The 26,829-nt window shown below is 33.5% G+C and overlaps 2 long non-coding RNA genes across 3 annotated transcripts; both read right to left on the bottom strand.

Annotated features, from left to right (window-relative positions):
* Positions 1–224: 224 nt before the first annotated feature.
* Positions 225–26,288, bottom strand: LOC127542654 (uncharacterized). Of its 2 annotated transcripts, XR_007948773.1 has the most exons (3): positions 26,018–26,288; positions 18,262–21,302; positions 225–3,124 (listed from the first exon to the last, which is right to left on the bottom strand). It is a non-coding gene; the product is annotated as an uncharacterized LOC127542654 (long non-coding RNA). The 2 variants fall into 2 exon arrangements; XR_007948772.1 differs by lacking the exon at positions 26,018–26,288 and having other exon boundaries at positions 18,262–22,156.
* Positions 4,577–14,117, bottom strand: LOC127542655 (uncharacterized). The gene is made up of 3 exons (XR_007948774.1): positions 12,550–14,117; positions 6,718–9,827; positions 4,577–5,590 (listed from the first exon to the last, which is right to left on the bottom strand). It is a non-coding gene; the product is annotated as an uncharacterized LOC127542655 (long non-coding RNA).
* Positions 26,289–26,829: the final 541 nt, after the last annotated feature.

The following is a 26,829-nucleotide window of genomic DNA, read 5'->3' as shown; positions in this document are numbered from 1 at the left end:
TTCTATCTCTTTATATTTCTAATTATGTGTGTGTGTGTGTGTGTGTGTGTGTGTGTGTGTGTGTGTGCTTGCTTGCCTGGCTGGTTGACTGTTTGCTTGTGTGTCTCTCCATTTATATACCTACCTTTCTATTTATCTATCTTTTTGCTTGTTTGTCTGTTTATCCAGCTATCTTCCTTCCTTCCTTCTTTCTTTTCTTTCTATCTGCCTATCTATCCATCTATTTTTCTGTCTGTCTATCCATCTCTCTATCTTTCTATTTATCTGTCTCTCTGTGTATCCATCTGTCTATTTATCTGTCTAGCTATTTATGTATCTATCTCTGTCTATTTGACTATCTATCCATCTATCTTCTTATTTGTCTTTCCGTCTATCCATCTAACTATCTATCTTTCTATTTATCTGTATGTCTCTATCTGGCTGTCAATCTATCTATCTATCTATCTCTATTTATCTGTCGATCTATCTGTATGTCTATCTATCTGTCTGTTTATGCTTCTATCTATATTTCTATTTATATGTCTGTCTATCCAACTACATCTTTCTATCTTTCTATTTGTTCATCTGTCTATTCTATCTTTCAACTTATCTATCATTCTATCTTTCTATTTATCTAATTATCTATTTGTCTATCTATATCTCTATATATGTTCTATGTAGCTATCTGTCTGTCTGGTTGTCTATTCATCTATCATTCTATCTATCTTTCTATTTATCTGTTCATCTAACTATTAGCTTTCTATTTATCTGTCTATCTATTGCTATTTATCTATCTGCCTTTTTCTGTCTATCCCTCTATCTTTCTACTTATCTATTTATCCATCTATCTTTCTATTTATCTGTCTGTTCATCTATATATATTTCTGTATTTCTGTCTATCCATCTATTTATCCATATTTCTATTTATCTTTCTATCTATCCATCTATCTTTTTATTTATCTGAATGTCTGTCTTTCTCTCTAGTCATCTCTTTCTATTTATCTGTCTTTCTATGTATGTATATATGTATGTATGTATCTTTCTGTCTGTCTGTCTGTCTCTCTGTATATTCACCTATCTACCTACCTCCCCATTTATCTGTCTATCTATCATCTCTCTGTCTATTTGTCTTTCTGGCTTTCTATTACTCTATCTCTCTTTCTACTATATGTCTCTTTGTCTGGTTGGCTGCCTGGCTGGTTGACTGACTGAATGGCTGGCTGGCTGTGTGTCTGTCCATTTATCTATCTATCTTTCTATTTATCTATCTTTCTGCCTGCTTACCTGTCTGTATATCCAGATCTCTAGCTTTCTATTTATCTGTCTATATATCTGTCTGTCTATACACCTATCTACCAATCTGTCCATTTTATCGATCTGTTTGTCTATGTATCTATGTTTCTATTTATCTTCCTGTCTATCCATCTATCTATATATGTGTCTGTTTCTATTCATCTATCTGGCCAGCTTTCTGTTTATCTATCTGTCTATACATCTAGCCTTCTATTTATCTGTCTATCTATATCTATCTATGTCCATCCATCTATATTTCTATTTATCTGCTATTTATCTTTCTAATCATCTATCTGTCTGTCTATCTTGTTGGTTGCCTAGCTGGCTAAGTGACTGGCTGTGTGTCCATCTACCTATTTACTTTGTATCTTTCTGCCTCTTTGTCTGTTTGTCTATCCATCTATCTCTTTATTTATCTGTCTGTACATCTATTTTTCACTTTATCTATCTGCCTGTCTATCCATCTGTTTCTATTTATCTTTTGATGTCTAGCCATCTATCTTTCTATTTATCTGTACATCTATCCATCTCTCTAGCAATCTTTCTATTCATCTGTCTATCTGTCTGTCGCTCTATTTATATATCCATCCACTGGGCTATCTCTTTTCCTGTCTATTTGACTGTCTATCTGTCTATCCTTCTATCTATATAACATTCTATTTATCTTTCTATGTGTATGTCTTTCTATCTGGCTGTCTATCCATCTATCTACCTTTCTATTTATCTTTTGCTCTATCTCTATATCTATCTACCTGTCTATATTTCTATTTATCTGTCTGTTCAACTATCTAACAGTTTATCTATCATTCTATTGAGCTTTCTATTTATGTCTATTTTTCTTTCTACTTATCTATCTTTCTGTATATCTAACTATCCATCTATCTATCTTTCTACTTATCTAATTATCTATCTGTCTGGATATCTATTTATACATCTATATTTCTATATATGTGCTGTCTATCTAACTTTCTGTATGTATGTCTGACTCTATGTCTGTCTATTCATATATCTATCTTTCTTTCTAATTATCTTCCTGTCTGTCTAGCTGGCTGGCAGACTGACTGGCTGGGTGTCTATCCATCTATCTATCTATCCATATTTCTGTTTATTTGTCTATCCATCTATCTATTTTTGTATTTATTTATCTGAGTGTCTTCTAGCCATCTCTCTATCTACCTGTCTATCTGCCTGTCTCTATCTATCTACCTATCTTTCCATTTATCTATCTGTCTCTCTTTCCATTCATCTCTCTAATTGTCTATTTGTCTATATGGCTTTCTATTGCTCTATCTCTATATATTTCTTGTTATCTGTTTCTATCTGTTTGACTAGCTGGTTGGCTGCCTGACTGCTGTGTGTCTGTCCATTTGGCTATCTATCTTTCTATTCATCTATCTTTCTGCTTATTTGTCCTTCTATCAGTCTATCCATCTATCTGCCTTTCTATTTATCTGTCTATATATCTATCTCTCTAAATACCTATCTATCCATTTATCTATCTTTCTGTCTGCATATCCATCTATATGTGTACCAATCTCTGTATGTTTCAATTTAGCTTTCTGTCTATCCATCAATCTATCTGTGTATCTATCCATCCATCTAGCCATCTCTCTGTTTATCTATCTTTTTCTCCCTGTCTATCCATTTATCTTTCTACTTATCTATCTATTCATCTATCATTCTATTTATCTGCTATCTTTCTAATCATCTGTCTCTCTGTCTTTCTGGCTCATCGGCTGCCTGATTGACTAGCTGTGTGTGTCTACTTTTCTATTTATCTATATATGTTTCTGCCTGTTTGTCGGATTATCTGTCTATCCATCTTTTTGTCTTTCTATATCTGTCTATACACCTAGACATCTCTCTTTCCATTTATCTCTATATTTTCCTGTCTGTCCATCTGCCTAAGTTTCTATTTATCCTTTGATCTATCTTTATATCCATTTACCTATCTTTCTCTTTCTCTTTCCATCTGTCTATCCATGTCTTTAGACATTGTTCCATGTATCTATCTGTCTCTCTGTCTGTGTATCCATCTATCTTTCTATTTATCTATCTCTCCATCTATCTTTCTATGTATCTGTCTATTTGACTGTATGCCTATCTATCCATCAATCTGTCTATTTGTCTATCCATCTATCTTTCTATCTATCTGTATGTCTGTATCTGGCTGTCTATACATCTATCTATCTACCTTTCTATTTATCTGTTGATCCATTTGTATGTCTATCTACCTGTCTATGCTTCTATCTAATTTCTATTTATTTATCTACCTGTCTGCCTATACATCTATCTGTCTTTCTATTTATCTAAGTGTCTGTCTGTCTATCCACCTAACTCCCTACCTTTCCATTTATCTGTCTATCTGTCCATCTATCTATCTATCTTTCTATTCATCTCACTATCTGCCTATTTGTTTACCTGGATTTCTATCACTCTCTTTCTACTTATCTGTCTCTAGTTGGCTGCCTGGCTAGCTGACTGGCTATGTCTGTCCATTTCTCTCTCTATCTTTCTGCCTATTTGTCTGTCTGTCTTTCTGCTTATCTGTCTATACACCTATTATCCATTCATCTATCTGTCTGTCTACCTATCTATCTATCTGTGTACCAATCTATGTTTCTATTTATCTTTCTGTCTATCCATCTATTTTTCTATCTGTGTATCTATCCATCTATCTAGCCATATTTCTGTTTATATGTCTTTCTATCTACCTGTCTATCCATCTATTTATTTGTCTATATATCTATATTTCTATTTATCTGACATCTTTCTAATCATCTATTTATCTATCTGCCTGTCTTGTTGACTGCCTGCCTGGCTGAATGACTGGCTGTGTGTCTATCCATTTATCTATCTTTCTATTTATCTATGTATCTTTCTGCCTGTTTGTCTACCTTCTATCCATCTATCTGTCTTTCTATTTATCTATTTGTCTGTCTGTCTATCATTTATCTGTCTGCCTGTGCATATATCAATCTTTCTATTCATCTCTCTATTTGTCTATCTGGCTTTATATTACTCTATCTCTCTGTCTTTTTACTTATCTGTCTCTCTATCTGTCTGTCTGTCTGTCTGTCTGTTTTTATGTCCATCTATCTATCTTTCTATTCATCTATCTTTCTGCCTGTTAATCCTTGTCTATCCATCTATCTGTCTTTCTATTTATCTATCTGTCTGTACACCTATCTGCCTATCTATCCATTTATCTGTCTATCAATCGATCTATGTTTCTATTTATCTTTCTGTTTATCTATCTATCTACCTATCTTTCTATTTATCTATCTATCCATCTTTCTGTTTATCTATCTATCCATATATCTTGCTATTTATCTATCTATCTATATTTCTATTTATCTACTATCTATCTTTCTGTCTGTCTGTCTGTCTCAGCCAGACAGAAAGAGAGACAGGTGAGTAGAAAAATAGAGAGATATAGCGATAGAAAGCCTGACAGACATAGATAGAAAGATGAATAGAAAGATAGATAGATGGACTGACAGACAGATAGAAAAAGTAAGTAGATGGGTAGACAGACAAACAGACATATAGACACATAGATAAATAGAAAGATAGATAGATAGACTAATAAACAGAAATATAGATAAATAGAAGCATAGACCGACAGGTAGACATACAGCTAGATAGACAGAAATCTAGAAAGACAGACAGATGTATAGACAGCCAGATAGATAAACAGAAAGATAGATAGCTACATGGATAGACAGATAAAAAGATTGATGCTTATACAGTCAAATTGATATAGATAGATAGACAGACAGATACATACATAAATCCATACATACATACTAGAAAGATGGATAGATAGATAAATAGAAAGACGGATAGATACACAGATAGAGACAGATAAATAAAAAGATAGCTAGATGGAAAGATAGATAGCTAGGTCTATAGACAGATAAATAGAAAGACAAATAGATGGATAGACAGATAAGAAGACATTGATAGTCAAATAGATAGAGAGATAGATACATAGAAAGATAGATGGATAGATAGATGGATTAGACAGAAAGATGGCTAGAGAGATGGATAGACAGATAAATAGAAAAATAGAAAGATAGATGGATATGTCTATCGATCTATGTTTCTATTTATCTTCTGATCTGTCTGTCTATTCATTTATCTTTCTATTTATCTGTCCATCTCTCTAGCTATCTTTCTATTTATCTGTCTATATCTCTCTCAGTTTATGTATCCATCCACCAGTCTCTATTTATCTGTCTATCTGTCCATCAATCTTTCTATGTAACTATCTTTCTACTTATTTGACTGCATATCTATCCATCTATCTATCTATCTTTCTATTTATCTGTCTATCTGTCTTTAATCTAATTATCTTTGTATTTATCTGTCTGGCTGTGTGTCTATTCATCTATCTTTCTATTTATCTATCTATCCATCTTTCTGTTTATCTATCTATCCATATATCTTGCTATTTATCTATCTATCTATATTTCTATTTATCTACTATCTATTTTTCTGTCTGTCTGTCTGTCTGTTTCCGCCAGACAGAAAGAGAGACAGTTGAGTAGAAAAATAGAGAGATATAGCAATAGAAAGCCTGACAGACATAGATAGAAAGATGAATAGAAAGATAGATAGATGGACAGACAGATAAAAGAAAAGGTAGGTAGATGGGTAGACAGACAAACAGACATATAGACACATAGATAAATAGAAAGATAGATAGATAGACTAATAAACAGAAATATAGATAAATAGAAGCATAGACAGACAGGTAGACATACAGCTAGATAGACAGAAAACTAGAAAGACAGATAGATGTATAGACAGCCAGATAGATAAACAGAAAGATAGCTACATGGATAGATAGATAAGAAGATTGATGCTTATACAGTCAAACTGGTATACATAGATAGATAGACAGACAGATACATACATAAATACATACATACATACATAGAAAGATGGATAGATAGATAAATAGAAAGACGGATAGATACACAGATAGAGACAGATAAATAAAAAGATAGCCAGATGGAAAGATAGATAGCTAGGTCTATAGACAGATAAATAGAAAGACACAAAGATGGATAGACAGAGAAGAAGACATTGATAGTCAAATAGATAGAGAGATAGATACATAGAAAGATAGATGGATAGATAGGTGGATTAGACAGAAAGATGGCTAGAGAGATAGATAGACAGATAAATAGAAAAATAGAAAGATAGATGGATATGTATATCGATCTATGTTTCTATTTATCTTCTGATCTGTCTATTCATTTATCTTTCTATTTATCTGTCCATCTCTCTAGCCATCTTTCTATTTATCTGTCTATATCTCTCTCAGTTATGTATCCATCCACCAGTCTCTATTTATCTGTCGATCTATCCATCAATATTTCTATGTAACTATTTTTCTACTTATTTGACTGCATATCTATCCATCTATCTATCTACCTTTCTATTTATCTGTCTATCTGTCTTTAATCTAACTATATTTGTATTTATCTTTCTGGCTGTGTGTCTATCCATCTATCTTTCTATTTATCTGTCTATCCATCTATCTATCTGTTTATCTATCCATCTATGTGTGTGTCTGTTTTTCTGTCCATCTATCTATCTATTTATCTTTCTGGTTAGCTGTCTATCCATCCATTTATCTATTTTTCTACCTATTTATCTGTCCTTTTATGTATCTTTCTATCTATCTGTCTATCTCACTGTCCATCCATTTATCAATCTTTCTATTCATCCATGTATCTGTCTATATGTATGTCTATCTGCCTATTCTTCTATCTTTCTATTCATCTCTCTATCTAGTCTGTGTATATGTCTATCCTTCTAGCTAGCTAGCTATTTTCCAATGCATCTGTCTATCTGTCTCTATATTTCTCTATCTTTCTCCCTGTCTGTGTGTCTATACAGCTATCTGTCTGTCTATCTGGCTCTTTATCCTTCTATCTATCTTTCTATTTATCTCTATTTAGCTATCTGTCTGTCTATCTTTGTGTATTTCTTTACTTATCTATTCGTCTCTCTGTCTATGCACCTATCTAACTTTCTATTTATCTGTTTGACTATTTATCTATCTGTCTCATTGTCTGTATCTCTGTCTGTCTTGTCTGTCTCACTGTCTCTCTCTCTCTCTACCCATCCATCTAATCTTTATATTTATCTATCTTGCTATTTGTCTATCTGTCTGTGAGTCGCCATCTGTCTGTATCTGGCTGTCTATCCACCTATCTACCTTTCTATCTATCTGTCTATTTTTGCCTATCTATCCATCTATCTATCTAACTTTCTATTTATCTGTCTATGTGGCTGTCCATTTGGCTGTCTACCCATCTATGTACTTATTTTGCTAGTCATTTGTCTATCCATCTGTCGGTCCATCTATACATCTATCAATCTTTCCATTTATCTCCGGTCAGTCTGTCTATCTGTTTATCCATTCATCCATCTATCTTTCCCTTTATGTGTCTATCTGTCTGTTTGTCTACCTATCATCTACCTTCCTATTTATCAGTTTGTTTTTCTGTCTTTCTGCCTGTCTGTCTGTGTATCCATTTATCTATCATTTTATCTGTTTGTCTGTCTATCTAGCTCTCTTCCATCCACTATCTTTCTATGTATCTTTCCATGTCTATCATCTATCTTTCTATTTATTTGTCGATCTGTCTGTCAGAATATCCATTGAAATATTTTTCTACTTATCTGTCTATGCACCTATCAATCTGTTTTTCTATTTATCTGATTATCTATCTACCCGTCTCTCTCTCTATCTATCTATCCATCTAACTATCTATTTATCCATCTATCTTTCTATTGATCTGTCTGTCTGTCTCTCTCCCTCCTTCTCTCCCTCCTTCTATTTATCTGGCTATCCATCTATCTGTTTATGCTTTAATTTATCTATTTGGCTGACTGACATACTATCTATCTATCTATTTATCTATCTATCTATCAACTATCTTTCTATTATCTATCTATCTTTCTATTTATGTATTTATGTCTATCCATCTATCTATGTATCTTTCAATTTATCTGTCTATGTATCTGTCTGTATATAGATAGATATATCTATATCTTTCGAGCTATCTCTCACTCTCTATGTGTATCTATCTGTCCATCTGGCTGCTACTTAGCCATCTTTCCATTATATGACTTTTTATCTACATATCTATCTATGCATCTATCTTTCTCTCTGTTGGTCTGTCTATCCATTCATCTATCTGTCTGTCTGTCTGTCTATATATCCATCTATCTATGTCTGTCTGTCTGTCTGCCTGTATGTCTCTATCTGTCTGCTTGTCTACCTGTGTATCCATTCATCTATCTTTTGCTTTATCTATCTGTCTGTCTACCTAGCTGTCTATCAGCTACCTTTCTATTTATCTATTTGTCTGTTTTTCTGTCTTTCTTCCTGTCTGCCTGCTTGCCTGTTTGTCTGTGTATCCATTCATCTATCTATGTTTCTTTTTATTTGTTTGTCTGCCTACCTAGCTGTCTATTCATCCATCTATACCTTTCGATTGATCTGGCCAATTATCTATCTTTCTCTTTATCTGTTGATTTTTCTGTCTCAATATCCATTTAAATATTTTTCTACTTATCTATTTGACTATCTATCTATGTCTAAGCACCTATGAATCTGTCTTTCTATTTATCTGTTTGTCTGTCTCTCTCTCTGTCTACCTGCCTATCTATCTGTCTGTCTACCTGCGTATGTATCTGTCTGTGTTTGGCTGTCTACCCATCTATCTACCTATATTTCTATTTATTTGTTTATTTATTTCTCTATCTGTCTGTCTGTTTATCTATCTATCTATCCATTTATCCATCTGATTTTCTATTAGTCTATCTGTCTATCTGGATGTCTATCTATCTATGTACTTATCTTTCTATTTATCTGTCTATCTATCAGTTGGTCTGTCTAATTAACTATCTATCTGTATTTTTTTATTTATCTATAGGTTTGGCTGCCTGGTTGACTTTCTGGCTGTTGATCCATCTATCTATCTATCTTTCTATCTTTCTGTCTGTCCATCTATCTTTCTATTTATGTCTTTCTGTGTATCCATCCATCCACCCATCCATCCATCTCTCTATCTCTCTATTTATCTCTCTAACTATCCTATTTATCTGGCTATCTGTCTGGTGATCCATCTATCTGTCTATGTTTCAAATTATCTGTCTATTTGGCTGGTTGTCTATCCATCCACTATCAATCTTTCTCCCTTCCTTCCTTCCTGCCTTCCTTTCTATCTCTCTACTTATTAATCTATTTGTCTTTCTCTCTGTATGTAGCTGTCTATCCATCTATCTTTCGATTTATCTGTCCATCTATCTATATTTCTATTTATGTTTATCTGTCTACAATCTATCTTTCTATTAATCTATCAATCTGTTTGTCTGAATATCCATTTAAATAATTTTTCTATTTATCTGTCTATTTGTCTGTTTTTGCACCTATCAATCTATTTTTCTATTTATCTGTTTGTCTATCTATCAATATATGTCTATCCATTTATCTCTATGTCTATCTATCTATCTAACTTTCTATTTATCTCCTGTCTGTCAATTATCTATCTTTCTATTTATCTGTCAATCTGTGTGTTTTTCTGTCTTTCTGCTTATCTGCCTGCTTGCCTGTCTGTCTGTATATCCATTCATTTATTTTTATTTTTATCTGTCTGTCTGGCAGTCTATTTAGCTATCTATCCATCCATCTACTATCTTTCTATTTATCTATTTCTATCTGTTGATCTGTCTGTCTGAAAGCTATCTATCCATCCATCTACTATCTTTCTATTTATCTATTTCCATCTGTTGATCTGTCTGTCTGAATATCCATTTAAATATTTTTTCTACTTATCTATCTATTTGACTGTATGTTATACACGTATGAATCCATCTTTCTATGTATGTTTGTCTGTCTGTATTTGGCTGTTTATCCATCTATCTACCTATATTTATATTTATTTGGCTATCTATTTGTCTATCCATTTCTCTATCTGATTTTCTATTTCTCTATCTGGCTGTCTATCCATCTATATGCTTATCTTTCTATTTATCTGTCTATCTATCTGTTGGTCGGTCTATCCATCTATCTGTATTTTTCTCTTTATATGTCTGGCTAGCTGGCTGGTTGATGATCCATCTATTTTTCTATTTATTAGTCTATCTGTCTATCCATCTACCTATCTTTCTCTTTATCTGTCTTTCTGTGTATCCATCCATCCACCCACCTATCTAACTATTTCTCTATTTATCCTTCTATTTATCTGGCTATCTATCTATGTTTCAATTTATCTATTTGACTGGCTGGCTGTCCATCCATCTATCAATCTTTCTGTTATCTGTCTTTCTGTCTATCTATCTATCTTTCTTTCTATTTATTTGTCTATCTGCCTGTCTATCTTGCTGTCTATACATCTATCTATGTATGTTTCTATTTATCTCTCTGTGTGTGTATGTTTGTCCATCTATTTATCTTTGTAATTATTTCTCAGTGTATCTGTCGATCTGTCTTCTTGTCTCTTTCTCTCTATCTATTCTTTTTCTATTTATCTATATAGATTTATCTATCTATCTCTTTATCTGTGAGTCTCTGTATCTCTCTCCATCTATCTATCTATCAATCTTTCTATTTATCTATCCATCTTTCTATCTAACCGTCTATCTATCTATTTGTCCATCTGGCTGTCTATTCATCTATGTACTTATTTTTCTATTTATTTGTTTATCTAGTCTTCTATCAATCTTTCTATTTATCTCTGGTTGGTCGGTCTGTCCATCTGTCTATCTATTTATGTCTTCTGTCTATCTGGCTGTCTATCTGTCTATCCATCTATTTATCTAAATATCTCTCTCTGTATCTATCTATATAGATATCAATTTATCTATCTATCCATCTATCTAGCTATCTTTCTATTTATCTGTCTGTCTGTCTGTCTATGTATCTATAAAACTACCTATCTGTCTATCTATATATGCATGTGTGTGTGGGTGTGTGGGTACATATATATATATCTTCACACACATACACACAGACACACACACCTCTCTATCAGTCTCTCTATCCATTCATCTAGCTTTCTTTTTATCTGGTCTATCTCTGTCTGAATCCATCCATTTACTGTCTTTCTATTTATCTTTCTAAATATCTGTCTGTCCATCTGTCTGAATATCCATCTCTAGCTTTCTACTTATCAGTTTATCTGTCTGTCTGTATTTGGCTATCTATCTATCTATCATCTTTCCACTTATCTATCATGTCTATCTGCCTATATATATTTCTATTTATCTGTCTGTCTGTCTGACTGACTGGTTGGCTGACTATCTATCCATCTATTTATATATCATTCTATTTATCTGTCTATCTACCTATTGTGTCCTGCTTTCTAGAGCCCCCATGCTGGGGTGGTTAAAATGTCTCCTGCTTTCTAGCGCCCCCATGCTGAGGTGATTAAAATATACCATCCTAGTGAAGAAGTGATGAGGCGGGACTCCTGAGGATGGTGGAAAAATGGAGTCCATTTATTCCAAGGACTTTCCCCTTTTTATACCCTTATGTAACAAAAACACTGGGCATGCACTAAGTATATACTGCACACGTGGGACCACATGAACAACTTGCTATTGTATGCCATTTGCCACCTGGTATCACTTCCACCTGGTATCCCTCTGCCTCAATCACACACAGGTTGTCACTGCCCCCCTGACTTCTCAGGAAGGCCGAGAGCCCTTAGGGAAGATGGGGAGCCGAACCAGACATTGTCAGCAGGTTCCCTCTGGGCTGAAGGGTCTTATACCTTACCCAGAGTTTCCCCACTGACTGTGACCCTCTACATCTACCTCTATCCATCTATTTACCATCCATTTCTATTTATCTGTAAATCCATCTTTCTATCTTTCTATCTGTATACCTATCTATCTTTCTATTTATCTACCTGCCTGCCTGTCCATCTGTCTGTCTGTCTGCCTACCTGTCTCTTTATTTATCTTGTTGTCTATCGATCTGTCTGTCTATCTGTCTATCCATCTGACTGTCTGGCTATATATCCATCCATCCATCCATCATCTATCTATCTATCTATCTCTTGTCTGTCTTCCTGTTTCTCTGTCTTCTTGCCTTTCTCATTGTCTTTCTCTCTATATCCATCCACCTACTCTCTTTCTATTTATTTGTCTATTTATCTGTCTGTCTCTGTCTATCTGTGAGTCTCTGTATCTGTCTATCCATCTATCTACTTAGCTTTCTATTTATCTATCTAACTTTCTATTTACCTGTTTGTCCACCTGGCTATTTATGCATCTATCTATTTGTCTGTGCATCTGTTTATGCTTCTGTCTGTCAATATGTCCATCTATCTAACTTTCTATTTATCTCCTGTCTATCTTGCTATTTATCTGCCTGTCTGTCTGTCTGTCTGTTTTTCTGTCTTTCTGCTTGTCTGCCTGCTTGCCTATCTCTTTATCCATTCATCTATTTTTCTTTTTATCTGTTTGTCTCTCTAGCTATCTATCCATCCATCTTTCTATTTATCTGTATATCTATCATTCTGTCTACCATCTATCTTTCTATTTATCTCGATCTGTCCGTCTGAATATCCATTTAAATGTTTTTTATTTATCTGTCTTTCGATATGACTATGTCTATGCACCTATGAATCTAACTTTCTATTTATCTGTTTATCTATTTATCTGTCTATCTGTTTGTATTTCTCTATCCATCTATCTACCTATATTTCTATTTATCTGCCTATCTATTTGTCTATCTGTCTATGCATTTATCTATCTGATTTTCTATTTCTCTAACTATCTGGCTGTCTACCCATATATGTACTTATCTTTCTGTTTAATCTATCTATTTTTTGGTCTGTCTGTCTATCCATCTATCTGTATTTTTCTATTTATCTATATGTCTGGCTGGCTGGCTGACTTATTGACTGGCTGTCAATCTACCTATCTATCTTTCTATTTATCTGTCTGTCTGTGTATCTCTCTCTCTCTCTTTTTCTCTCTCTCTCACTCTCTCTCCTTTTATTTTTTCTGGCTATCTATCTGTCCATGTTTAAATTGATCTATTTCTATTTATCTGCTTTCTATCTATGTATCTGTTTATTCTTCTGTCTGTCTGTTTTGCTGTATATTCATCTATCTACCCATCTTTCAAAGTAGCTGTCCATTTGTCTATCTCTATCTCTCTATCCATCTATTTATCTTTTGGGCTGGTTGGCTGTCTATCCATCTATGTATCTTTCTTTCTATGTATCTATCATCTATCTATCTATCTGGCTGTCTATCAATCTATCTATGTATTTGTTTATCTATATATCTGTCTGTCTCTCTGGCTATGCATCTATCTATCTATCTATCTATCTATCTATCTATCTATGTGTCAATTTATTTGGTTTTCTATCCATTTATCTATATTTCTATTTATCTGCTTTCTATCTGTCTATCTGTTCTTCTGTCTGTCTATTTGGCTGTGTGTATTCATCTATCTTTCAAAGTAGCTATCCCTCTCTCTTTCTCTCTCTCCCTCTGTGTGTATGTGTGTGTGTGTGTGTCTGTCTCTCTGTCTGTCTCTCTGTCTGTTTCTTCCTATATCTATTTATTTTTCTATTTATCTTTCTGGCTGGTTGTATAACCATCTATGTATCTTTCTTTCTATTTATCTTTCTATCTATCTGGGTGTCTATAAATCTATCTATCTGTTTATCTTTCTACTTATCTGTTGAACTTTATATTTATCTATGTACATATCTGTCTGTCTCTCTGGTCATCCATGTATCAATCTTTCTACTTTTCTATCTTTCTATCTATCTATCTTTCTACTAATTTGTCTGTCTATCCACCTATCCAACTATCTTTTTATTTGTCTATCTATCTATCTTTCTACTTATCTCTCTATTTTTCTGTCTATCCACCTATATATCCATTTATCTTTTTATTTATCTGGCTTTTTGTCTGACAGACCAGATAGACTATACATCTATCTATATGTCTTTCTATATGTCTATCTGTATGTCTATCCATGTATCTTTTTATTTTTTTATCTATCCATCTCTGTCTGTTTCTCTATCTGGCTCTATATGCATCTATCAGTCTATCTTTTTATTTATCTGTGTATATTTATTCATCTATCTGTCTATCATTCTATATCTCTGTATGTGTATATATATATATATATATATACATATACATATATATATATATATATATATATATATATATATATATATATATATATCAGTCTGTCTATCTGGCTCTCTATCCATCTATCTACTATCTTTCCATTTATCTCTGCGTTTGTGTATCTGTCTATCCACTTAGCTGTCTTTTTATTTACCTGTCAGTCTATCTATCTATCTGGCTGTCAATCATCTATCTTTCTATTTATCTCTCTGTCTGGATGGATACACCTTTCTATCTATCTATCTTTCTATGTAGCTATCTGTCTGTCTGGTTGTCTATTCATCTATCATTCTATCTATCTTTCTATTTATCTGTCTGTTCATCTAACTATTAGCTTTCAATTTATCTGTCTATCTATTGCTATTTATCTATCTGCCTTTTTCTGTCTATCCCTCTATCTTTCTACTTATCTATTTATCCATCTATCTTTCTATTTATCTAATTGCCTATCTGTCTGTCTGTCTATATATCTATAATTCTCTATATCTGTTGTCTCTCTAAACTTCTCTATTTCTGTCAGTTTGTATGTCTGTCCATCCATCTATCTATCTATCTTTCTAATTATCTGCCTGTCTTATCTAGCTGGCAGGCTGACTGACTGATTGGCTGGATGTTTATCCATATTTCTATTTATCTGTCTGTCTATCCATCTATCTATATTTGTATTTATCTATCTGAATGTCTGTCTTTCTGTCTATTTATCTACCTATCTATCCACCTATCTGCCTACCTTTCCATTTTTCTGCGTCTTTCTATCCATCTATCTTTCTTTCTATTCATCTCTCTATCTAATTGCCTATTTGTCTATCTTGCTTTCTATCTCTCTATATTTCTAATTATCTGTGTGTATGTGTGTGTGTGTGTGTGTGTGTGTGTGTGGGTGTGTGTGTGTGTGTGTTTGCCTGGCTGGTTGACTGTTTGCTTGTGTGTCTCTCCATTTATATACCTACCTTTCTATTTATCTATCTTTTTGCTTGTTTGTCTGTTTATCCAGCTATCTTCTTTCCTTCCTTCCTTCCTTCCTTCCTTCCTTCCTTCCTTCCTTCCTTCCTTCTTTCTTTTCTTTCTATCTGCCTATCTATCCATCTATTTTTCTGTCTGTCTATCCATTTCTCTATCTTTCTATTTATCCGTCTCTCTGTGTATCCATCTGTCTATTTATCTGTCTAGCTATTTATGTATCTAGCTCTGTCTATTTGACTATCTATCCATCTATCTTCTTATTTGTTTTTCCGTCTATCCATCTAACTATCTATCTTTCTATTTATCTGCATGTCTCTATCTGGCCGTCTGTCTATCTCTATTTATCTGTCGATCTATCTGTATGTCTGTTTATCTGCCTGTTTATGCTTCTATCTATATTTCTATTTATATGTCTGTCTATCCAACTACATCTTTCTATCTTTCTATTTGTTCATCTGTCTATCCTATCTTTCTACTTATCTATCATTCTATCTTTCTATTTATCTAATTATCTGTCTATCTATATATCTATGTCTCTATATATGTTGCCTATATATCTTTCTGTATTTCTGTCTATCCATCTATTTATCCATATTTCTATTTATCTTTCTATCTATCCATCTATCTTTTTATTTATCTGAATGTCTGTCTTTCTCTCTAGTCATCTCTCTTTCTATTTATCTGTCTTTCTATGTATGTATGTATGTATGTATGTATGTATGTATCTTTCTTTCTTTCTGTCTCTCTGTCTCTCTGTATATTCACCTATCTACCTAGCTTCCCATTTATCTGTCTATCTATCATCTCTCTGTCTATTTGTCTTTCTGGCTTTCTATTACTCTATCTCTCTTTCTACTATATGTCTCTTTGTCTGGTTGGCTGCCTGGCTGGTTGACTGACTGACTGGCTGGCTGGCTGTGTGTCTGTGCATTTATCTATCTATCTTTATATTTATCTATCTTTCTGCCTGCTTACCTGTCTGTATATCCAGATCTCTAGCTTTCTATTTATCTGTCTATATATCTGTCTGTCTATACACCTATCTACCAATCTATCCATTTTATTGATCTGTTTGTCTATATATCTATGTTTCTATTTATCTTTCTGTCTATCCATCTAGTTATATATGTGTCTGTTTCTATTCATCTATCTGGCCAGCTTTCTGTTTATCTATCTGTCTATACATCTAGCCTTCTATTTATCTATCTATATCTATCTATATCCATCCATCCATATTTCTATTTATCAGCTATTTATCTTTCTAATCATCTATCTGTCTGTCTATCTTGTTGGTTGCCTAGCTGGCTAAGTGACTGGCTGTGTGTCCATCTACCTATTTACTTTGTATCTTTCTGCCTCTTTGTCTGTTTGTCTATCCATCTATCTCTCTATCTATCTGTCTATACATCTATTTTTCACTTTATCTATCTGCCTGTCTATCCATCTGTTTCTATTTATCTTTTGATCTGTCTAGCCATCTATCTTTCTATTTATCTGTACATCTATCCATCTCTCTAGCAATCTTTCTATTCATCTGTCTATCTGTCTGTCTCTCTATTTATATATCCATCCACTGGGCTATCTAGCCATTTATCTCTCTACCTGTCTATTTGATCTGTCTATCCTTCTATCTATGTAACATTCTATTTATCTTTCTATGTGTATGTCTTTCTATCTGGCTGTCTATCCATCTATCTATCTTTCTATTTATCTTTTGCTCTATCTCTATATCTATCTACCTGTCTATATTTCTATTTATCTGTCTGTTCAACTATCTAACAGTTTATCTATCATTCTATTGATCTTTCTATTTATGTCTGTCTATTTTTCTTTCTACTTATCGATCTTTCTGTTTATCTAACTATCCATCTATATATCTTTCTACTTATCTAATTATCTATCTGTCTGGATATCTATTTATACATCTATATTTCTATATATGTGCTCTCTATCTAACTTTCTGTATGTATGTCTGACTCTATGTCTGTCTATCCATCTATCTATCTTTCTTTCTAATTATCTTCCTATCTGTCTAGCTGGCTGGCAGACTGACTGGCTGGGTGTCTATCCATCTATCTATCCATATTTCTATTTATCTGTCTATCCATCTATCTATTTTTGTATTTATTTATCTGAGTGTCTTCTAGCCATCTCTCTATCTACCTATCTGCCTGTCTCTATCTATCTACCTATCTTTCCATTTATCTATCTGTCTCTCTTTCTATTCATCTCTCTGTCTATTTGTCTATATGGCTTTCTATTGCTCTATCTCTATATATTTCTTGTTATCTGTTTCTATCTGTTTGACTGGCTGGTTGGCTGCCTGACTGCTGTGTGTCTGTCCATTTAGCTATCTATCTTTCTATTCATCTATCTTTCTGCTTATTTGTCCTTCTATCAGTCTATCCATCTATCTGCCTTTCTATTTATCTGTCTATATATCTATCTCTCTAAATACCTATCTATCCATTTATCTATCTTTCTGTCTGCATATCCACCTATATGTGTACCAATCTCTGTATGTTTCAATTTAGCTTTCTGTCTATCCATCAATCTATCTGTGTATCTATCCATCCATCTAGCCATCTCTCTGTTTATCTATCTTTTTCTCCCTGTCTATCCATTTATCTTTCTATTTATCTATCTATTCATCTATCATTCTATTTATCTGCTGTCTATCTTTCTAATCATCTGTCTGTCTGTCTGTCTTTCTGGCTCATCAGCTGCCTGATTGACTAGCTGTGTGTGTCTACTTTTCTATTTATGTATGTTTCTGCCTGTTTGTCTGATTATCTGTCTATCCATCTTTTTGTCTTTCTATATCTGTCTATATACCTAGCCACCTCTCTTTCCATTTATCTCTATATCTTCCTGTCTGTCCATCTGCCTAAGTTTCTATTTATCTTTTGATCTGTCTTTATATCCATTTACCTATCTTTCTATTTCTCTTTCCATCTGTCTATCCATCTCTCTAGACATTGTTCCATGTATCTATCTGTCTCTCTGTCTGTGTATCCATCTATCTTTCTATTTATCTATCTCTCCATCTATCTTTCTATGTGTCTATTTGACTGTATGCCTATCTATCCATCAATCTGTCTATTTGTCTATCCATCTATCTATCTTTCAATCTATCTGTATGTCTCTATCTGGCTGTCTATACATCTATCTATCTACCTTTCTATTTATCTGTTGATCCATTTGTATGTCTATCTACCTGTCTATGCTTCTATCTAATTTCTATTTATTGATCTACCTGTCTCTCTATACATCTATCTGTCTTTCTATTTATCTAAGTGTCTGTCTGTCTATCCACCTAACTACCTACCTTTCCATTTATCTGTCTATCTGTCCATCTATCTATCTATCTTTCTATTCATCTTTTTATCTGCCTATTTGTTTACCTGGATTTCTATCGCTCTCTTTCTACTTATCTGTCTCTATCTGGTTGGCTGCCTGGCTAGCTGACTGGCTATGTCTATCCATTTCTCTCTCTATCTTTCTGCCTATTTGTCTGTCTGTCTTTCTGTTTATCTGTCTATACACCTATTATCTATTTATCTATCTGTCTGTCTACCATCTATCTGTGTACCAATCTATGTATCTATTTATCTTTCTATCTGTCTATCCATCTATTTTTCTATCTGTATATCTATCCATCTATCTAGCCATATTTCTGTCTATCCATCTATTTATTTGTCTATATATCTATATTTCTATTTATCCGACATCTTTCGAATCATCTATTTATCTATCTGCCTGTCTTGTTGACTGCCCGCCTGGCTGAATGACTGGCTGTGTTTCTATCCATTTATCTATTTTTCTATTTATCTATGTATCTTTCTGCCTGTTTGTCTATCTTCTATCCATCTATCTGTCTTTCTATTTATCTATTTGTCTTTCTGTCTATCATTTATCTGTCTGCCTGTGCATATATCAATCTTTCTATTCATCTCTCTATTTGTCTATCTGGCTTTCTATTTCTCTATCTCTCTGTCTTTTTACTTATCTGTCTCTCTGGTTGGTTGTGTGTTTGCCCATTTATCTATCTTCCTATTCATCTTTCTGCCTGTTTATCCTTGTCTATCCATCTATCTGTCTTTCTATTTATCTATCTGTCTATACACCTATCTGTCTATCTATCCATTTATCTGTCTATCAATCGATCTATGTTTCTATTTATCTTTCTGTCTATTCATCTACCTATCTTTCTATTTATCTATCTATCCATCTTTCTGTTTATCTATCTATCTATCCATATATCTTGCTATTTATCTGTCTATCCATCTATCTATATTTCTATTTATCTACTATCTATCTTTCTGTCTGTCTGTCTGTCTCAGCCAGACAGAAAGAGAGACAGTTGAGTAGAAAAATAGAGAGATATAGCAATAGAAAGCCTGACAGACATAGATAGAAAGATGAATAGAAAGATAGATAGATGGACAGAAAGACAGATAAAAGAAAAGGTAGGTAGATGGGTAGACAGACAAACAGACATATAGACACATAGATAAATAGAAAGATAGAGAGATAGACTAATAAACAGAAATATAGATAAATAGAAGCATAGACAGACAGGTAGACATACAGCTAGATAGACAGAAAACTAGAAAGACAGATAGATCTATAGACAGCCAGATAGATAAACAGAAAGATAGATAGCTACATGGATAGACAGATAAGAAGATTGATGCTTATACAATCAAATTGATATAGATAGATAGATAGACAGACAGATACATACATAAATATATACATACATACATAGAAAGATGGATAGATAGATAAATAGAAAGACGGATAGATACACAGATAGAGACAGATAAATAAAAAGATAGCTAGATGGAAAGATAGATAGCTAGGTCTATAGACAGATAAATAGAGACAAATAGATGGGTAGACAGATAAGAAGACATTGATAGTCAAATAGATAGAGAGATAGATACATGGAAAGATAGATGGATAGATAGGTGGATTAGACAGAAAGATGGCTAGAGAGATGGACAGACAGATAAATAGACAAATAGAAAGATAGATGGATATGTCTATCGATCTATGTTTCTATTTATCTTCTGATCTGTCTATTCATTTATCTTTCTATTTATCTGTCCATCTCTCTAGCTATCTTTCTATTTATCTGTCTATATCTCTCTCAGTTTATGTATCCATCCACCAGTCTCTATTTATCTGTCTATCTGTCCATCAATCTTTCTATGTAACTATCTTTCTACTTATTTGACTGCATATCTATCCATCTATCTATCTATCTTTCTGTTTATCAATCTGTCTTTAATCTAACTATCTTTGTATTTATCTGTCTGGCTGTGTCTCTATCCATCTATCTTTCTATTTATCTGTCTATCCATCTATCTATCTGTTTATCTATCCATCTATGTGTGTGTCTGTTTTTCTGTCCATCTATCTATCTATTTATCTTTCTGGTTAGCTGTCTATCCATCCATTTATCTATTTTTCTATCTATTTATCTGTCCTTTTATGTATCTTTCTATCTAACTGTCTGTCTATCTCACTGTCCATCCATTTATCTATCTTTCTATTCATCCATGTATCTGTCTATATGTATGTCTATCTGCCTATTCTTCTATCTTTCTATTCATCTCTCTATCTATTCTGTGTATATGTCTATCCTTCTCGCTAGCTAGCTATTTTCCTATGCATCTGTCTATCTGTCTCTATATTTCTCTATCTTTCTCCGTCTGTGTGTCTGTACAGCTATCTGTCTGTCTATCTGGCTCTTTATCCTTCTATCTATCTTTCTATTTATCTCTATTTAGCTATCTGTCTATCTATCTGTCTGTCTGTCTATCTTTGTGTATTTCTTTACTTATCTATTTGTCTCTCTGTCTACGCACCTATCTATCTTTGTATTTATCTGTTTGACTATTTATCTATCTGTCTCATTGTCTGTATCTCTGTCTGTCTTGTCTGTCTCACTGTCTCTCTCTCTCTACCCATCCATCTAATCTTTATATTTATCTATCTTGCTATTTGTCTATCTGTCTGTGAGTCGCCATCTGTCTGTATCTGGCTGTCTATCCACCTATCTACCTTTCTATCTATCTGTCTATTTTTGCCTATCTATCCATCTATCTATCTAACTTTCTATTTATCTGTCTATCTGGCTGTCCAGTTGGCTGTCTACCCATCTATGTACTTATTTTGCTATTTATTTGTCTATCCATCTGTCGGTCCATCTATACATCTATCAATCTTTCCATTTATCTCCGGTCAGTCTGTCTGTCTGCCTGTCTATCTGTTTATCCATTCATCCATCTATCTTTCCCTTTATGTGTCTATCTGTCTGTTTGTCTACCTATCATCTACCTTCCTATTTCTCTGTTTGTTTTTCTGTCTTTCTGCCTGTCTGTCTGTGTATCCATTTATCTATCATTTTATCTGTTTGTCTGTCTATCTAGCTCTCTTCCATCCACTATCTTTCTATGTATCTTTCCATGTCTACCATCTATCTTTCTATTTATTTGTCGATCTGTCTGTCAGAATATCCATTGAAATATTTTTCTACTTATCTGTCTATGCACCTATCAATCTATTTTTCTATTTATCTGGTTATCTATCTACCCGTCTCTCTCTCTATCTATCTATCCATCCATCTATCTATCTATCTATTTATCCATCTATCTTTCTATTGATCTGTCTGTCTGTCTCTCTCCCTCCCTCTCTCTCTCATTCTATTTATCTGGCTATCCATCTATCTATCTTTCTATGTATCTTTCAATTTATCTATTTGGCTGACTGACATACTATCTATCTATATATCTATCTATTTATCTATCTATCTATCTGTCATCTATCTTTCTATTATCTATCTATCTTTCTATTTATGTATTTATGTCTATCCATCTATGTATCTTTCAATTTATCTGTCTATGTATCTGTCTGTATATAGATAGATATCTCTCTCACTCTCTATGTGTATCTATCTGTCCATCTATCTATCTAACTTTCTATTTATCTGTCTATCTATCTGTCCATCTGGCTGCTACTTAGCCATCTTTCTATTATATGTCTTTTTATCTACCTATCTATCTATGCATCTATCTTTCTCTCTGTTGGTCTGTCTATCCATTCATCTATCTGTCTGTCTGGCTGGCTAGCTGGCTCTCAATCCATCCATCTACTGACTTTCTATTTATCTGTCTATTCATCTGTCTGAATATCCATCTATCTCCCTTTCTACTTTCAGTCTATTTGTCTCTGTCTGTATCTGTTTTTATCTGTCTATCTTTCTGTTTATCTGTTGAACTATCTTTCTGTTTATCTGTCTTTCTACTAATCTGCTTGTCTAAGTATCTGTCTATCTACCTATTTATATTTGTATTTATCTATCCATCTGCCTGTCAGAGTGACTGACTGACTCGCTGGCTATCTATCCATCTATCTATGTATCATTCTATTTATCTGTCTTTCTATCTACCTATATCCATCTATCTACCTATCTTTCAAAGTATCTGTCCATCTGTCTCTCTGTCTATCCATCCATTTATCTTTCTGACTCTCTGACTGGCAGTTTGGATATATATCCATCCTGTATCTTTCTTTCTATTTATCTGTCTATCTCTCTGCCTATATATCTAGCTATTTTTATTTCTATTTACCGTCTATCTGTCTATCCATCTGTCTCTGGCAGTCTATCCATCTATCTATCTTTCTCTTTATCTCCTCTCTGTAGGTCTATCTGTCTATCTCTCTATCTGATTGTCTGCTTGCCTTTCTGTCTATTCATTCATCTGTCTAGCTTTCTATTTATCTGTCTATCTAGCTGGCTGTCCATCCACCTACTATTTATTTATCTGTTTGTCTGTCTATCTATCTATGTATCTGTCTGAATATCCATTTATGTATTTCTCTGCTTGTCTGTCTATCTATGCATCTATCTTTCTATTTGTTTATCTGTCTGTCTTTATCTATCTGTCTGTTTATCTGCCTTTTTATTTCTGAGTCTCTTGTCTGTCTGTATCTGGTTGTCTATCCAGCTATCTATGTATCTTTATCTATCTAGCCATCTAGCTATCTAAGTTTCTATTTATCTATCTCTATCTGTCCATCCGGCTGTCTATCCATCTATGTACTTATTTTTCTATTTACCTGTTTATCCATTTGTCTGTCTATCTATACATCTATCAATCTTTCTATTTATCTCTGGTGTGTCTGTCTATCTATCTATCTATCTATCTATCCATCCATCCATCCATCCATCAGTCTGTGCATCTGAATATCCATCTGTCAATATATCAATCTAACATTCTATTTGTCTCCTATCTGTCTGTATGTCTGTTTTTCTGATTGTCTGTTTGCATATCCACTCATCTAGATATCTTTCTCTTTATCAGTCTTTATCTGTCTACCTCGCTATTTATCCATCCATCTACTATTTTTCAATTTATCAGTCCATGTATCTATTTATCTATCATATATCTTTCTATTTATCTATCTGTCTGTATTTCTGTTTCTCTATCCTTCTATGTATCCACCCATCCATCCAACCATGCATCTATGCATCTATCTATCTATCTATCTATCTATCTATCTATCTATCTATCCTTCTATTTATCTGGCTATCTATCTCTCTATATTTTAACTCATCTATTTGTCTGTCTATCCATCCATCTATCAATCTTTCTATTTTCTTTCTTTCTTTCTATCTTTCTTCCCTCCCATCTGGCTGCCTATTCACCTATCTATGTATCTTTTGTTTTATTTGTATATCTTTCATTTTATCTGTATATCTATCTGTACATCTGTCTATCCATCTATATCTTTTGAACTCTCTTCTCTCTCTCTCTCTCTCTCTCTCTCTCTCAGTGTTTGTATCTGTCTATATATGTACCTAGCTATCTTGCTATTTATCTGTTTATATATCCATCTATGCATTTATCTATTTCTCCGTCAGTCTGTCTATCCATTCATCTATCTTTCTATTTATCTATCTGTCTGTCTGGCTATCTGGCTATCTATCCACCCATCTATTATCTGTCCATTTATCTGTCTATCCATCTGTCTGAATATCCACATGTCTCCCTTTCTACTTTCAGTCTATCTATTTGTGTCTCTATGTGTCTATATCTGGATGTCTATCCATCTATCTATCTTTCTATCTGCCTGTCTGTCTTTCTACTTCTCTTTCTATTTTTCTACTTATCTGTCTGTCTATCTGTGTATCTATTCTTCTCTTTCTCTTTATCTCTCTATCTGTCTGGTCTGTCTGTCTACTTAGGTGTCTATCATCTACCTTTCTATTTATCTGTCTGTTTTTCTCCCTCTCTGCCTGCCTGCCTGTCTATGTATCCAGTCATCTACCTATCTTTCTTTGTTTCTGTCTGTCATTTTGTTTGTCTACCTAGTTGTCTATCCATCCATCTAATATCTTTTTACTTACCTGTCCATCTATCTTTCTACTTATCTGTCTGTATCTCTACCATCTATCATTCTATTTATCTATTTTTCTATTTATTTCTCAATTCATATGTCTAAATATCCTTATAAATATTTTTCTACTCATCTCTCTGTCTATGCATTTATCACTCTATCCACTATCTAACTAACTTTCTATTTATCTGTCTATCTATCAGTCTGTCCATCTGGCTGTCTATCCATCTATGTACTTATTTTTTCTATTTAATGGTCTATCCATCTATCAATCTTCAATCTATCTATCTATCTATCTATCTATCTACCTCTGTCTGCTTGTTTATCTATCTGGCTGTCTATCCAAATGTTTACTTATCTGTGCATCTATCTATCCAGCTATCTGTCAATATATCAAACTATCTAACTTTATATTTATCTCCTCTCTGTCTATCCACCCATCTATCTATCTATCCATCTGTCTGTCCATCTGATTGGTTGTCTGTGTATTCACTAATCTCTCTGTTTTTCTCTTTATCTATCTGTCTGTCATCTACCTATCACTCAATCACCTACCTTTCTATTTATCTATCTGTCTGTTTATCTATCTATCTTTCTATTTATCTGTTTGTCTGTCTGTCTATCCATCTATCTTTCTATTTATTTGTCTATCCATCTATCTATTTATCTGTTTATCTATCCATCTATCTGTCTGTCTGTCTGTTTTTATGTCCATCCATCTATCTATTTATCTATCTTTCTGTTTATCTATCTATCCATCCATTTATCTATTTTTCTATCTATTTATCTGTCCATATATCTATCTACCATCTATCTTTCTGTCTATCCATCTGTCTGTCCATCCATCTATCTATCTTTCTATTCATCTATCTATCTGTCTATCTGTCTGTCTATCTGTCTATCTGTCTATCTATCTATCTATTTATCTATCTATCTATCTGTCTATCTGTCTATCCATCTATCTATCTATCTATTTATCTGTCTATCCATCTGTCTGTCTGTCTATCTATCTATTTATCTATCTTTCTACTTATCTGTCTATCTATCCATCTATCTGTCTTTCTATCTGGCTCTTTATCCTTCTATCTATCTTTCTATTTATCTCTATTTAGCTATCTGTCTGTCTATCTTTCTATTTTTCTATTTATCTTTCTATTTATCTGTCTCTCTGTCTATGCACCTATCTAACTTTCTATTTATCTGTTTGACTATTTATCTATCTGTCTCATTGTCTGTATCTCTGTCTGTCTTGTCTGTCTCACTGTCTCTCTCTCTCTCTACCCATCCATCTAATCTTTATATTTATCTATCTTGCTATTTGTCTATCTGTCTGTGAGTCGCCATCTGTCTGTATCTGGCTGTCTATCCACCTATCTACCTTTCTATCTATCTGTCTATTTTTGCCTATCTATCCATCTATCTATCTAACTTTCTATTTATCTGTCTATCTGTCTGTCTATCTGGCTGTCTACCATCTATGTACTTATTTTGCTATTTATTTGTCTATCCATCTGTCTGTCCATCTGGCTGTCTATCCATCTATCAATCTTTCCATTTATCTCCGGTCAGTCTGTCTGTCTGCCTGTCTATCTGTTTATCCATTCATCCATCTATCTTTCCCTTTATGTGTCTATCTGTCTGTTTGTCTACCTATCATCTACCTTTCTATTTATCTGTTTGTCTGTCTATCTGTCTGCCTATCTTTCTGTCTATCCATCCATTTATCTATCTTTCTATTTGTTTGTCTATCTATCTATCTCTCTGTCTATCCATCTATCTTTCTATGTATCTTTCTATTTATCTGTCTATCTGTCTGTCTATATGTCTGTCTATCCATCTATGTACTTATTTTTCTATTTATTTGTCTATCTGTCTGTCTGTGAGTCTCTTTCTGTGACTGGTAGTCCATCCATCCATCTATCTTTCTATTTAACTGAATATCTGTCTGTCCATCTGGCTGTCTATCTATCTATGTACTTTTTTTCTATCCAT

Source organism: Antechinus flavipes, chromosome X (assembly GCF_016432865.1).
Source record: "Antechinus flavipes isolate AdamAnt ecotype Samford, QLD, Australia chromosome X, AdamAnt_v2, whole genome shotgun sequence".
Lineage (NCBI taxonomy): Eukaryota > Metazoa > Chordata > Mammalia > Dasyuromorphia > Dasyuridae > Antechinus > Antechinus flavipes.
This window is presented reverse-complemented; position numbering and strand designations above follow the sequence as displayed.